Source organism: Coregonus lavaretus, assembly GCF_964263955.1.
Source record: "Coregonus lavaretus genome assembly, chromosome: 33".
NCBI classification, from domain to species: Eukaryota; Metazoa; Chordata; class Actinopteri; order Salmoniformes; family Salmonidae; genus Coregonus; species Coregonus lavaretus.
In genome coordinates this window covers 19,529,781-19,546,064 of record NC_140020.1, presented here as the reverse complement: position 1 = coordinate 19,546,064, position 16,284 = coordinate 19,529,781, and positions in this window count along the sequence as shown.

The following is a 16,284-nucleotide window of genomic DNA, read 5'->3' as shown; positions in this document are numbered from 1 at the left end:
TCCCAATCAGAGGCAACGAGTGTCAGCTGTGGCTGGTTGTCTCTGATTGGGAGCCATATTTAAACTGTCTGTTTTTCCCTTTGTGTTTGTGGGTTCTTGTTCCGTGTTGGTCTATGTTACCTAGGACGTTACGAGTCGTTTGTTGTTTTTGTTTACTGTCCGTGTTTATCGCTAATGATAAATAAACATGTTCGTTCATCACGCTGCGCCTTGGTCCTCCTCTCTTAACGACGATCGTGACAGAAGAACCCACCATACAAGGACCAAGCAGCGTGTCCAGGAGCAGGCAGACTGGACATGGGAGGAAGCGCCGGGAAAGGAGATGGAGAGGTTGGCGATGGCCCAGGTGGGCAAATCGTGGTCCTGGGAGGACATGCTCGGGGGCAAAGGGCCATGGGCTAGGATTAAGGCCCTGGCGAGAGAGGAGCAGCGGCGTCAGCAGTGTCATCGTCGGACGGACGAGAGGCAACCCAAAAAAAATGTTTTGGGGGTGCACACGGCATGGGCGGCTGGGCAGCAGGAGGCTGCCACAGGGCGATTTGGAGAGGAGGCCACCGGGTTTTGGGGGCCAGAAGGCAGGTTGGCGGAGCCTGGATGGAGAGCAGAGCCAACTCCCCGTACTCAGGCATGGCAGCATGAGACTGGGCAGGTTCCGCGGTATGCGGAGCTGCGCACTGTGCCACGAGTGGACCGGCATAGTCCGGTACGTCCTGTGCGAGCGCCCCGCACGTGTTGTGCGAAGGTGGGCATGCAGCCAGGACGGAGTGTGCCGGCTCAGCGCTCGTGGCCTCCAGTGCCCCTCCTCGGTCCCGGATATCCTGCGCCAGTGTCACGTGCTGTTATGCCAGTACGGGTACACAGCCCTGTACGTCCTGTGCTGATGCCTCACACAGAGTGTGTGAAGGTAGGCATTCAGCCAGGACGGGTTGTGGCAGCTCTTCACTCCAGGTCTCCTATCCGTCTCCACAGCCCGGCCCGGCCTGTTCCTGCTCCTCGCACCAAGCCTACGGTGTGCGTCGCCAGCCCGGTCCGGCCTGTCCCTGCTCCACGCACCAAGCCTACGGTGTGCGTCGCCAGCCCGGTCCGGCCTGTCCCTGCTCCTCGCACCAAGCCTACGGTGTGCGTCGCCAGCCCGGTCCGGCCTGTCCCTGCTCCTCGCACCAAGCCTACGGTGTGCGTCGCCAGCCCGGTTCGGCCTGTCCCTGCTCCACGCACCAAGCCTACGGTGTGTGTCGCCAGCCCGGTCCGGCCTGTTCCTACTCCACGCACCAAGCCAGGGGTGCGCATCGTCAGCCCGGTCCGGCCCGTTCCTACTCCACGCACCAAGCCAGGGGTGCGAGTCGTCAGCCCGGTCCGGCCCGTTCCGGCTCCACGCACCAAGCCAGGGGTGCGCGTCGTCAGTCCAGCACAACCCGTGCCTGGGTCACCGGTGCCTGGTAAGGTACCGGTCAACTGCTCCACTACGGAGCTGAAGCTAACCGCTCCTGCTACGTCCAGTTCAGCTCCAGCCAGCGGGGCCAGACGGACCAGGGGCGCTATGGGGGGTTTATTGGAGGGTGGTGGGCAAGGCCGGAGCCAGAACCGCCGCCGAGGAGGAATGCCCACCCAGCCCTCCCCTGTTTTGCTCTAGTTGAGGCGCGGTCGCAGTCCGCACCTTTAGGGGGAGGTACTGTAACACCCTGGCTCTGGGACTCTATATGTTGAGCCAGGGTGTGTTCTTTCTATGTGGTGTATTTCTATGTTGGGAGTTCTAGTTTGTTTATTTCTATGTTGGCCTGAGTGACTCCCAATCAGAGGCAACGAGTGTCAGCTGTGGCTGGTTGTCTCTGATTGGGAGCCATATTTAAACTGTCTGTTTTTCCCTTTGTGTTTGTGGGTTCTTGTTCCGTGTTGGTCTATGTTACCTAGGACGTTACGAGTCGTTTGTTGTTTTTGTTTACTGTCCGTGTTTATCGCTAATGATAAATAAACATGTTCGTTCATCACGCTGCGCCTTGGTCCTCCTCTCTTAACGACGATCGTGACATCGTATTTATAAATTTTTTTAAACAATCGTTTTGCACTAAATGGCCCGCTATATCAGAGCTGGGCCACATAGAGCTGGGCTTTCTAATTTCATCGGTCTGCAGTATGTGCGCCAGCTTTGGGCCAGGGCCAGGGACATAGGCGTATACTGGGCCAGAAAAACACAAAGTATGTGGCCCACAGCAGAGCCCAAGTAATTTTACTAACTGGGAATGTAAGGGAATTTCGTACTTTTAACCTAAATCCAATGACATGGTGACATTTTTTGTTGATTTCATGTTGAATTCACGTTAGTTGACAACTCAACCAAATATAAATCAAAACTAGAGTTGAACTGAGGTCTGTGCCCAATGGGTTGACTCTCCTCCTGAACTACCTCGGTAGGCCTACACAGCACAGCCATCGGTTAGGCAGCACAAAAAAAGCTTTTGATCAACAAGAGCAGAGCAGGGCCTGATTTCCCGATAGCAATGGAATTTAGGCTTACCAGTGTTTTAAGGATGCAACTTTCCTATAAGGGTCTAAGATGTAACATGCGTTTCCCAAAACACATGGTTGGAGCTTGTGTTGATACCATAGAAAATGATAGAGGCCTCTAGTAGAGGTTGACACGGAAGTGAAAATTAATTCCTGTCCCGTCTTGTCCTGTCAATTATTTTCCTGTACTGTTCAGGATCCCGCAACAGTTCTATAATCCCGGAACTTTCCTGTCTGATACAGTAGAGCTCAGTAGAGTACAGTACAGTACAGCATAGTACAGTATAGGTCAGTACAGTACAGTAGAGTACAGTACAGTAAAGTAGAGTATGCAGTAGTTCAGTACAGTACAGTACATTATAGTGTACTCAACTCTAGTGTGCTTCACTGTGTACTGTACTGAACTCTACTCCACTCTATTCTACTCTACTGTACAATACAGGACTGTACTGTAATGTACTTTACTCTACTTTTCTTTACTGTATATTATTGTACTCTACTGTGCTCTTCTGTACTGTAATGTACTGTAATATACTGAACTCTACTCTACTCTACTTTTCTTTACTGTACTGTACTGTAATGTGCTGTCCAAATTTGTGAAACATAGAAATCTATGATTGGTTCAGATTTGGTCTGGTCCTGACCAGACCAAATCTTAACCAATCATGGACGTCTTTGCTTGGGCCAATTGAAGGCCAGGGCAGACTGACCAAATTACTTTTCAACGTCCATGGACGTCTGGTGTCGGTCGGTGCTCAGTGGGTGAGGATTCTGGTTACAGTAAATGGAAAGAGAGGGGACTCATGTGTAGATGTCAGTAAGAGCAGGGAGAGGTGGTATTAATTGGACAGAAAGAGAGCGAGAGAGAGATAAAGAGGTTGTCCAGACTTTTAACACTCTTCTTTGACCACCAGAAGACAGAAAGAGAAAGAAAACAGTTATCAGCTGAACCTAACATTCTGCCAGTGGAAGGACAGTAGCAGGTGACCCAATAGTGGTTTTTGACTACTATTATTTCCCATTGTAGAAAATTCAATTGCAGAAATTCCATTACAGATGTTAATTTATTTATTCTGTTACCATTTGGTAACAGAATTTCAAGTTTTAATCACTTAATAATTCATAAACAAAATTGATATCAGTTAAAATACTATACATAATCGATAGTTCTACCTTTACTTGTTACTTCTGTGAACTTTCATTATCCTCCCTACTCATGAGGGAGAGAAATTAGAAAAAAGTATCCTAAACTAAATATAAGTGTTGATATTAGTTGGCAGGAGTCTTTACTTGAAAATGATTGTGTTTTGATGTATTTCTTATAATGTTTAAGACTTTTTCTGGTAGATATTTTTAAGACCCCTTATCCATCTGTTTGACAAGAAATCAAAACCTTTGCTTATTCCACATTTTAGTATGGAAAATTATTGAAAAATGCATATATGCCTTAATTTCACAAAAATATGGACTCTTAGATTTCATTTGACACCCAATTTGACATGCTCCTACAAACTTTACATGTTCCTTTTACATGGAAATGACTGAGAGCAGAGAGCAGTTTGGAGAAGCGACTAGAAGTGATGCAATGATGGTTATGCTTTCTGTCTCTGCTCCCTTGAGCTTACTGCAACATCTAAAGTAGAACTTGGTTTATATTATGGTTAAGAAAGTGTAAGAAATGGGTCAAGTGAGCTCCATGCAGCATTGAGAGCAATGTCATGTCCCTCCTGTTTGTTTCTACGGCCTCCTTGCAATATCCAATATAATATGTGAGCACCTATGGCACTCACCCCTCCACATCTGGCAGCTTCATATAGCCTGCTCTTTGTTTTACATTACATTGGCTGAGTGAGATGGGTGGTGCTCAATCCACGCCTAAATGAACAGGCTCCAGTGTGCATTCAAGTATGTGGCATAGCTTGGAGCTGCTTGGATAGGCTACTCTACACACTCAGAGTCTAATGAATGAGAATCAAACTCTTCGATTGCAACCTGATTAACTTATTTGGATTATATAGAGAATAAGCCTAATGACGCCTTATCTTTCCCGTTATATTTATAGATTTCAAGGGCCTCCAAAGAGGAGCCTGCGCGGTTTCCTGTTTGTCCAATCTAGATGGGATGTGTTGAATTCCGTAATGAAGTCAGCACATGACACTATTGTAAATTACTAAACGCAATGATTCTGCTGTGGTCGATTTACTCGCCGCGGTAGTTTGGAGGCGCCGCGCATCACCAAAGCGCTCTACTGAGGATCCCCGCCACGGACTAGTGCACTTTCTGTCCACCGGCTATATTATCACAAGAACAGTTACAAAGTATTTTCGACAGTTGATTGTCGTTTCTTTATTTGGAATTTTGTGGAAGGAGGCAGTCGGACAGTATTGTTTTGGTGCAAAGTGAACAAAACTACAGGGATGACTGAACACTTGTAAGGCAAGTAATTTCGAGAAGACTCACATTGTTATATTTATTCAATATTATACGATTATGGTTGCGTGTCTTTGTGGAAAACTTCGATGTATTTTCAAAACAATATTGACATGAATGTGAAATGTAGGCAAGGGTAGATATTACATTTCTCGTAACAATGTTTGTACAGTACGCCTAGGCTACGCCTAGATCAGACCGACAGGGCTTTGCGTTTTGGTACATCAGAAGTACATTAACTTCCAATGGAAATTGCGTTGCAGAGGCAGTTGCGGTGCGTTCTGTGTTCTGTGTTGTGCATATGCATCAAATTGTATGCATAGACTTGATAGAAATAGTAGCAAAAGGTGAATGTTCAACTTTTGTTGCACACATATCCAGTAACAATTTTGAATTACATAATGGAAAAAGTTTGACTGCAGAATTGATTAAGCATTGATGCAAAAGCTTTGTCTGTCTGATCGAGGGATAACCTTGCGCAATTCGCTGTCAGTAAGCAGGGAATGTGCATCGATTTAGTCTTTATTAAGGCTACATCATTATCACTTCTGCAATTATCTCTAGGCTAGCCTAATAAACCATATGATAGCAAACAAGGCATTTTATAGGATATAAGCTACTATAGTATATCCATTGGGATTGACATCATCATGCATAGGAATATCCCACTGGGCACAGACATCAGTTCAATGTCTAGTTTTGATTTACATTTGGTTGAGTTGTCAACTAATGTGAATTTAGCGTGAAATCAAGTTAAAAGGTGGGTTAGAAAAATTAATAATCCCCTTACATTGATGACTGATTGTCAAACAAATCACTTCAAAAAGTAAGCTACCAGTGCATGTTCATCCACTCCAAAATAATTCCAGCATCCAAACAGTGCACTTTGCACCAGCCTTTTGATGAATGGAAAGACACATCTGTTACAAAACAGTGATTGTCAGTAGGTCTACACTCCTCTAGCCTGAATTAATTAATGCGTCTCGCTGACAAATGACCTTTATTATAGAAAAGTCGGAACACCTGAAAAGGGGCAATCCATGCACCGCATCACAACAAAACAATCACGCTACACATTAGCACCTTCATCGGTGGTTTATCTACTTCCGCTTTCTGATACCGCATGGCAAAGCAATGCAGAAGTTGGAGAAATCCAACGCATGAGACACACTGCGTGCACTGCAACTTAGTCCAGCAGATGAGTCGCAGCGGTGCAGATTGCCTCCCATTGAAATTAATGGACTTCCACCGAAACACATACAGTTTGACGCTGTTGGTGTGCTTGAGGCTTATACATAATGCATGCATTCATAATACATTGCAGGTGGAAGACCAAGGCCTAAAGTACATGATGTATGCAGTGCACATATGACTCTGGAGGAAAAGTTGATGCAGAGCTGCAGGATCATATTTGGAGAAAATTAAAACAGCACTTTTATTTATATATCAGCTGCGGCCACAGACACAAATCTGATTAGATATGCTCACTTGTGTCTACATTTTTGTTTATCTTCAGGAAATATCTGGACCATGGAAATTGCATTGTTTTTAACAATGTAGGAGTAGTGAGATGTGAATATATATTTACATATTTTAAGTTGTATATCAAATAGTTTAATGTAAAGGGTTTGCATTCCAAATCGTATTCTCCTGCTGAGAACAGAGAAATTACCCACTGTGTCCTTGGACTTGGTTCCCTTCTCTTTGTTGAATGACTCCTTAAAGATACATTATTTTCCCACAGAGGTTGAAGGATTTCTCAGGTCTGCATGACAAACTCTGGATGTGCTATAGATGTTTGTCACCAAAACAAACAACGCACCAAAGTTGTTAATTCAAACACACTCCATTGATCAGGAAATGTAGGACCGAGCAGCTTCAAGTTCCTCGGTGTCCACATCACAAAGGACCTATCATGGTCCAAACACACCAAAACAGTCGTGAAGAGGGCACGACAACGCCTCTTCCCTCTCGGGAGGCTAAAAAGATTTGGCATGGGCCCTCAGATCCTCAAAAGGTTATACAGCTGCACCATTGAGAGCATCTTGACTGGCTGCATCACCGATTGGTATGGCAACTGATCAGCGTCCGACCGCAATGCGCTGCAGAGGGTAGTGCGTACGGCCCAGTATCACTGGGGCTGAGCTCCCTGCCATCCAGGACCTCTATATCAGGTGGTGTCAGGCCCGCAAAATGTTCAAAGACTCCAGCCACCCAAGTCATAGAGTGTTTTCTCTGCTACCGCACGCCAAGCAGTATCAGAGTGCCAAGTCTGGGACCAAAAGGCTACTGAACAGCTTCTACCCCCAAGCCATAAGACTGCTGAACAGTTAATCAGATGGCTACTCGGACTACAGTGCCTTGCAAAAGTATTCATCCCCCTTGGCGTTTTTCCTATTTTGTTGCATTACAACCTGTAATTTAAATATATTTTTATTTGGATTTCATGTAATGGACATACACAAACTAGTCCAAATTGGTGAAGTGAAATGAAAAAAAGTATTAAAAAAGATTATACAAAATAAATAACGGAAAAGAGGTGTGTGCATATGTATTCACCCCCTTTGCTATGAAGCCCCTAAATAATATCTGGTGCAACCAATTACCTTCAGAAGTCACATAATTAGTTAAAAAAAGTCCACCATGATCTGTCACATGATCTCAGTATATATACACCTGTTCTGAAAGGCCCCAGAGTCTGCAACACCACTAAGCAAGGGGCACCACCAAGCAAGCGGCATCATGAAGACCAAGGAGCTCTCCAAACAGGTCAGGGACAAAGTTGTGGAGAAGTACAGATCAGGGTTGGGTTATAAAAAAATATGTGAAACTTTGAACATCCCACGGAGCACCGTTAAATCCAATATAAAAAAATTGAAAGAATATGGCACCACAACAAACCTGCCAAGAGAGGGCCGCCCACCAAAACTCACGGACCAGGCAAAGAGGGCATTAATCAGAGAGGCAACAAAGAGACCAAAGATAACCCTGAAGGAGCTGCAAAGCTCCAAAGCGGAGATTGGAGTATCTGTCCATAGGACCACTTTAAGCTGGGCTTTACGGAAGAGTGGCCAGAAAAAAGCCATTGCCTAAAGAATAAAATAAGCAAACACGTTTGGTGTTCACCAAAAGGCATGTGGGAGACTCCCCAAACATATGGAAGAATTTACTCTGGTCAGATGAGACTAAAATTGAGCTTTCTGGCCATAGAGGGAAATGCTATGTGTGGCGCAAACCCAACACCTCTCATCACCCCGAGAACACCATCCCCACAGTGAAGCATGGTGGTGGCAGCATCATGCTGTGGGGATGTTTTTCAATGGCAGGGACTGGGAAACCGGTCAGAATTGAAGGAATGATGGATGGCGCTAAATACAGGAAAAGACTTGAGGGAAGCCTGTTTCAGTCTTCCAGAGATTTGAGCCTGGGACGGAGGTACACCTTCCATCAGGACAATGACCCTAAGCATACTGCTAAAGCAACACTCGAGTGGTTTAAGGGGAAACATTTAAATATCTTGGAATGGCCTAGTCAAAGCCCAGACCTCAATCCAATTGAGAATCTGTGGTATGACTTAAAGATTGCTGTACACCAGCGGAACCCATCCAACTTGAAGGAGCTGGAGCAGTTTTGCCTTGAAGAATGGGCAAAAATCCCAGTGGCTAGATGTGCCAAGCTTATAGAGACATACCCCAAGAGACTTGTAACTGTAATTGCTGCAAAAGGTGGCTCTACAAAGTATTGACTTTGTGGGGGTGAATAGTTATGCACGCTCAAGTTTTCTGTTTCTTTCTCTTATTTATTGTTTGTTTCACCCCCAAAAATATTTTGCATCTTCAAAGTGGTAGGCATGTTGTGTAAATCAAATGATACAAACCCTCAATAACAAAATAGGAAAAATGCCAAGGAGGGTGAATACTTTCGCAAGCCACTGTATTTACACTGACCCCCTTTATTTCTGATTTTTCTTTGCGCTTACTCTCTTGCACTGGCTCTATGCACACTCACTAGACTCTACCCACACACTCACACATACTACACTGACACACCAACACACACACAAACACACACACACACACACACACACACACACACACACACACACACACACACACACAGTACATACGCTCACACACACAAAACACACATTTAAACAAATGCATAGACGCCACACACAGAGAGACACACCTTCACACTCTTTCACATTTCACATACGCTGCTGCTACTCTGTTTATTATCTATCCTGATTGCCTAGTCACTTTTACCCCTACCTACAGTACATGTACATATTACCTCAGTTACCTCAACTACCTCATACCCCCGCACATTGACTCGGTACCAGTACTCCTTGTACTGTATAAAGCCTCGTTATTGTTATTTTATTGTGTTACTATTTTCCTTTTTTTATTTAGCACTGCTGTACAGAGTCAGACCCTTCTGCCCTCGCTTGGACTGCTCATCAATGATTCAAATAAACCTACACTTTCCAATAAGTATTACACATAATATATAATATAATATGCCATTTAGCAGACGCTTTTATCCAAAGCGACTTACAGAGACGTATGGGTGGTCCCGGGGATCGAACCCACTACCCTGGCGTTACAAGCGCCATGCTCTACCAATAGAGTCAGAGGACCACATATATGTGCTGTATGATATCATTTTACACGGTCTGAAATTCATATATCTACCCTTCATCTCTACCACGTATGGCCATTCATTTCCAAACATAATTTAAAGTTAAATTAAAAATGTTAAGGGGCTTCTGAAATGCTTTGTTCTGAAATGCTTTATTTTAAAATATTTTTTTTTTTTAAAGAAACAGAATATTACAAACGTGACTGTTCACAGATGTCCTCATTTGTCACCGACTCACCGTTTATAGGCCTACACCATGACTTGCCAGATACTACGCGAATAATAGAGTGAGAGATATTGTGACTGTGCAAACTTCTGTTAGAATGTTTTAGTACTCTGCAGAGAGTCTGGTACATAGGCTGAATTGCATTAAAACTGCACTGCTGGAAACCTGGAGCATGGAAAAAATAACATTCTCCTCGCATAGAGAAAATCTCAAAACTTTTATTGTGATTCTGTTTCATCTGGTAGACTTTGATGAAGTGTTTTGAAACGAACAAAAACTATTTTGGGGTGTGTAATGTTGTAGCTTCAACAATGGTGGAATGATTGGCTTGCACCTGGCCTTTAGAGTTGAAGCAAAAGTTAACCTTTTGTCTGACTTGTTGAGAAAGGTCAGCTGTAAATGGAGGTTTGCTTTGTGAGATGAAGTAGATTTTTAAGGCAGAAGTGCCCACTCAGAATTGCCTGGCTGGCTGCTGTTTCTCATAGCTGAGACACACCTTCAGAAGTTGGGGGTGTCTGCCATAGGATTCACTGCACTGATACTGGCCACAACAAACAAACAAACTCCCCAGTCCACATGTACAGTGCCTAGAGAAAGTCTACATTTACATTTACATTTACGTCATTTAGCAGACGCTCTTATCCAGAGCGACTTACAAATTGGTGCATTCAGCTTATAGCCAGTGGGATAACCACTTTACAATATGTTTTTTTTTTTTTTTTTTTGGGGGGGGGGGTGGGGTAAGGGGGGGGTAGAAGGATTACTTTATCCTATCCCAGGTATTCCTTAAAGAGGTGGGGTTTCAAGTGTCTCCAGAAGGTGGTGAGTGACTCCGCCGTCCTGGCGTCGTGAGGGAGCTTGTTCCACCATTGGGGTGCCAGAGCAGCGAACAGTTTTGACTGGGCTGAGCGGGAACTGTGCTTCTGCAGAGGTAGGGGGGCCAGCAGGCCAGAGGTGGATGAACGCAATGCCCTCGTTTGGGTGTAGGGACTGATCAGAGCCTGAAGGTACGGAGGTGCCGTTCCCCTCACAGCTCCGTAGGCAAGCACCATGGTCTTGTAGCAGATGCGAGCTTCAACTGGAAGCCAGTGGAGTGTGCGGAGGAGCGGGGTGACATGAGGGAACTTGGGAAGGTTGAACACCAGACGGGCTGCGGCATTCTGGATGAGTTGTAGGGGTTTAATGGCACAGGCAGGGAGCCCAGCCAACAGCGAGTTGCAGTAATCCAGACGGGAGATGACAAGTGCCTGGATTAGGACCTGTGCCGCTTCCTGTGTAAGGCAGGGTCGTACTCTCCGAATGTTGTAGAGCATGAACCTACAGGATCGGGTCACCGCTTGATGTTAGCGGAGAACGACAGGGTGTTGTCCAGGGTCACGCCAAGGCTTTTTGCACTCTGGGAGGATGACACAACGGAGTTGTCAACCGTGATGGCGAGATCATGGAACGGGCAGTCCTTCCCCGGGAGGAAGAGCAGCTCCGTCTTGCCGAGGTTCAGCTTGAGGTGGTGATCCGTCATCCACACTGAAATGTCTGCCAGACATGCAGAGATGTGATTCGCCACCTGGTTATCAGAAGGGGGAAAGGAGAAGATTAGTTGTGTGTCGTCTGCGTAGCAATGATAGGAGAGGCCATGTGAGGATATGACAGAGCCAAGTGACTTGGTGTATAGCGAGAATAGGAGAGGGCCTAGAACTGAGCCCTGGGGGAAACCAGTGGTGAGAGCACGTGGTCTCGCCACACCACTTGGTAGGAGCGACCTGTCAGGTAAGACGCAATCCAAGAGTGAGCCGCGCCGGAGATGCCCAACTCGGAGAGGGTGGAGAGGAGGATCTGATGATTCACAGTATCAAAGGCAGCAGACAGGTCTAGAAGGACAAGAGCAGAGGAGAGAGAGTTAGCTTTAGCAGTGCGGAGAGCCTCCGTGACACAGAGAAGAGCAGTCTCAGTTGAATGACCAGTCTTGAAACCTGACTGGTTTGGATCAAGAAGGTCATTCTGAGAGAGATAGCAAGAGAGTTGGCTAAAGACGGCACGCTCAAGAGTTTTGGAGAGAAAAGAAAGAAGGGATACTGGTCTGTAGTTGTTGACATCGGAGGGATCGAGTGTAGGTTTTTTGAGAAGGGGTGCAACTCTCGCTCTCTTGAAGACGGAAGGGACATAGCCAGCGGTCAAGGATGAGTTGATTAGCGAGGTGAGGTAAGGGAGAAGGTCTCCGGAAATGGTCTGGAGAAGAGAGGAGGGGATAGGGTCAAGCGGGCAGGTTGTTGGGCGGCCGGCCGTCACAAGTCGTAAGATTTCATCTGGAGAGAGAGGGGAGAAAGAAGTCAAAGCATAGGGTAGGGCAGTGTGAGCAGGACCAGCAGTGTCATTTGACTTAACAAACGAGGATCGGATGTCGTCAACCTTCTTTTGAAAATGGTTGTCCACAGTCATCCACAGAGAGGGGGGGGGGATTCAGCAAGGAGGAGAAGGTGGCAAAGAGCTTCCTAGGGTTAGAGGCAGATACTTGGAATTTAGAGTGGTAGAAAGTGGCTTTAGCAGCAGAAACAGAGGAAGAAAATGTAGAGAGGAGGGAGTGAAAAGATGCCAGGTCCGCAGGGAGTCTAGTTTTCCTCCATTTCCGCTCGGCTGCCCGGAGCCTGTTCTGTGAGCTCGCAATGAGTCGTCAAGCCACGGAGCAAGAGGGGAGGACCGAGCCAGCCGGGAGGATAGGGGACATGCAGAAAGGATGCAGAAAGGGAGGAGAGGAGGGTTGAGGAGGCAGAATCAGGATATTGGAGGGAGAAGGATTGAGCAGAGGGAAGAGATGATAGGATGGAAGAGGAGAGAGTAGCGGGAGAGAGAGAGCAAAGGTCTGAGTAGGGGCAGAGTGAGTAGTGTTGGAGGAGAGCGAGAGAGAAAAGGATACAAAGTAGTGGTCGGAGACATGGAGGGGAGTTGCAGTGAGATTAGTAGAAGAACAGCATCTAGTAAAGATGAGGTCAAGCGTATTGCCTGCCTTGTGAGTAGTGGGGGACAGTGAGAGGGTGCGGTCAAAAGAGGAGAGGAGTGGAAAGAAGGAGGCAGAGAGAAATGCGTCAAAGGTAGACGTAGGGAGGTTAAAGTCACCCAGAACTGTGAGGGGTGAGCCATCCTCAGGAAAGGAACCCATCAAGGCATCAAGCTCATTGATGAACTTTCCAAGGGAACCTGGAGGGCGACAAATGACAAGGATGTTAAGCTTGAATGGGCTAGTGACTGTGACAGCATGGAATTCAAATGAGGAGATAGACAGATGGGCCAGGGGAAAAAGAGAGAATGTCCACCTGGGAGAGATGAGGATTCCCGTGCCACCACCCCGCTGACCAGATGCTCTCGGAGTATGCGAGAACACATGGTCAGACGAGGAGAGAGCAGTAGGAGTAGCAGTGTTTTCAGTGGTAATCCATGTTTCCATCAGCGCCAAGAAGTCGAGGGACTGGAGGGTAGCATAGGCTGAGATTAACTCTGCCTTGTTGGCCGCAGAATGGCAGTTCCAGAGGCTGCCGGAGACCTGGAACTTGCACAGTCTTCACTTTTTCCTACCAATGTACTACTCCACATTTCCAAATTGAATGAAAAATTATAGAACATTTTCCAAATGAATGAGAAAAAAAATATTGATTGCGTATGTCTTCACACCCCAGAGTTAATACTTGGTGGAAGCACCTTTGGCAGCCATTACAGCTGTGAAACATTTTAATAAGATTCTACCAACATTGCACAACTCTTAAGGCAACATTGCTAAAAACATTGTCAAAATTGCTCAAGCTCAGTAAATTTGGTTGGGAGTAATTGATGGACAGCAATATTCAAACTTGTCTCTGATTGTCAAGCAGATTTAAGTCAGGATTGAGACTGGACCATTCAGGAACACTCAACATCTATTGGAAAGCCATTCTGGTGTGTCTATGGCATTAACATGTGTGTAATTGTCCCTCTGAAAAAGAAAACTCTATCGCAGGGTTAGGTATTTAGAAGACTAAGGCAGGGTTTTTATCTGGGCTTTGCTCCTTTCATATTTATTTTAATCCTGACAAACTCCCTAGTCCCTGCCAATGACAAGTATACCCATAACATGATGCTGCCACCACAATACTTGACTTAGGCTATACGACTTAGGCTATACGACTTAGGCTACAGATTAAATAAATTATGATGAACTTCACAGGGTGGTGAAAGTGTATGGTGATAAGTTTGATGCTCCTTTCCAATAAATATCGAGGGTCTTATTCTGGTGACTTGATGATCGATGCTTGGCTGCCATTTGACAAATAAAAATAATCTTGCTCTTGTGTCCATAATAATATCATCATGTAGGCTATACCTGCATATATATCTGCGAGCTGTAGGCTAGAGCGCACGTGCCAAGCCCAGAGTGGGCACATTTGCTATATAATGCAAAAAATATTGTGGCAAAAGCATCGGTAGAGTTGAAAATGCGATGGAAACCCATTTAACTTGTATTTTTTATTCGGTACATGGGAATTTACCGCAAAAGCTATTTTTATGTGCACTACGTCATCACGCACAGCCTTTTATACGCAATAAGTCAATTTGATGGAAACACATCTCTGGTGGGAAAATGTGCATATTGTTTTATGCAGATTTTAGAATATTCACATGAAAATCTGTTGCCAATTGAATGGGAACCTAGCTAATGACTCCCAAGCATATTTACATATGTATTTTAACAAAAACAATGGATAAATGTTTCCCTAAGAGTTGGGAAAAGTTGTTAGAATCATATTCAAAAGTATTCACAGCTGTAATGGCTGCTAAATGTGCTTCCATCAAGCATTGTCTCTGGGGTGTGAAGACGCAATATTAGATGTAATTCTTTGGGGTGGGAAAATGTTCTAGACATTTTTTTTTACTTTGAAAATGTGGAGTAGGTTGTATAGATCGGTAGGCGAAAAATCCAATCAATTCCCTGTGCAATGCGTGTGCAATGCTGTGCAATGCGTGTGTAGACTTTCAATTAGCTAGGCAAACTATATATGTTGGATGTTGTCAGTGGTTCTGCAGCAATTTTCTGGATCTGTAGCTAGTTTATGGGGTCTGTTAAGATGCTGGTGAGCTTGGATGTTTATGTAGGTGGCACAGATGAATGATTATGTTGATGAAGAAGGAGAAAGAGTTGTTGTTGTTGATGATGATGATGATGATGATAATGATCGATTTGATATAACAAATGTGAAGTCAAACCATGTTGATGACAGGTCGGGTTCAAGCCATCAATCTTGTGTCAGGGGTAATTTTTTGACAACTATTCTTCTCTTTTGAACATTAGCCTGGAGAAAGAATACTTTTCATGCTCCAAAATCTGTCATTGCTGTCCAATTGTATGTCCATGTCAAAGAAGTTTCAAATAGAATGGCCATAGCAAAACAGAATTGTGTTTTGTTGCAACCATTATGGTTGTGTACAATGGTTTGCGGAAATATTTTTATGGACTGCTCCTGACAGTTCCTTACTCCACTTCGCAACAACAATAACTGCTCAACTCCTCTTCAATGGAAAGCAATTGCTAAATTATTATTTATATTTAGAGGTTAATTTAGTCTCTGTCTAAAGTTATGTGCTTCTTGCCATTACAAATCTAGTAGTTATGTAGTAATTTCCAATCATTGCTGTGCTTTGCTCTGCTGATGAGAAGTGAGATGGTGTAGTGTGTGGAGGGAGAGATAACCAATGACAGTCAGCAGGACACGAAACTGAACCCCATGGTGACTAATCTGGTTTATTCTTCATGGCCGAGAGTGTAATTAGAATTCCCTCTCTTATCGCTCTGGCTTTCTATTACAGGTAATACTGTAAACAGCACTGAACATCGTGGAGGAATAGGCTAATAATTGAAGACATGATTGAGTGTCAGAGTAACTGTCCAGTATTTCCAGATTTCTATGAAATATGGCCTATAATTAATTAGAATATGAGTGAAATCCTGTTCCTACCAAAAAATGGTAATGAAGTATGTTAAAAAGCAGATTTCTGTGTTGGAATGGTGTGGGTGTATCCCAACAACGGTGTGACCGTATATTGGTCATACAAAAATATTAATGCGAGTAGACTGCTGATTGGCCTGCTCATCCTCCTCAGGAGGAAATACAAGTTTGAGGTGCGGTTTTCTGAATGTTTTTTCTCGAATTTATGCTTTGGCCACAAATACAAGTATAGGATGAGTCAACAACATTATTTGGGTATGAGCTAACAGAATATTAACTTTTGAAAGTGAGATTTTCACTTGCAGTAATATAATGTGAGCTAGTAATCAGGTAAGTTACTGCTTTTTCTGGAGCAAAAGCCTGCACCCCTGATTTTGGGGTGGAGTTAGTTAGATTGAATTTCCAAGAAAACGTTAGTGAACCTAATCTAACCTTTGATGCTGTTGTGTCGCTTGATTGCACTTTCTAGAAAACAGGTGACAGAAACAAACCTACCTGTCCAGTCCCTCCAGGATT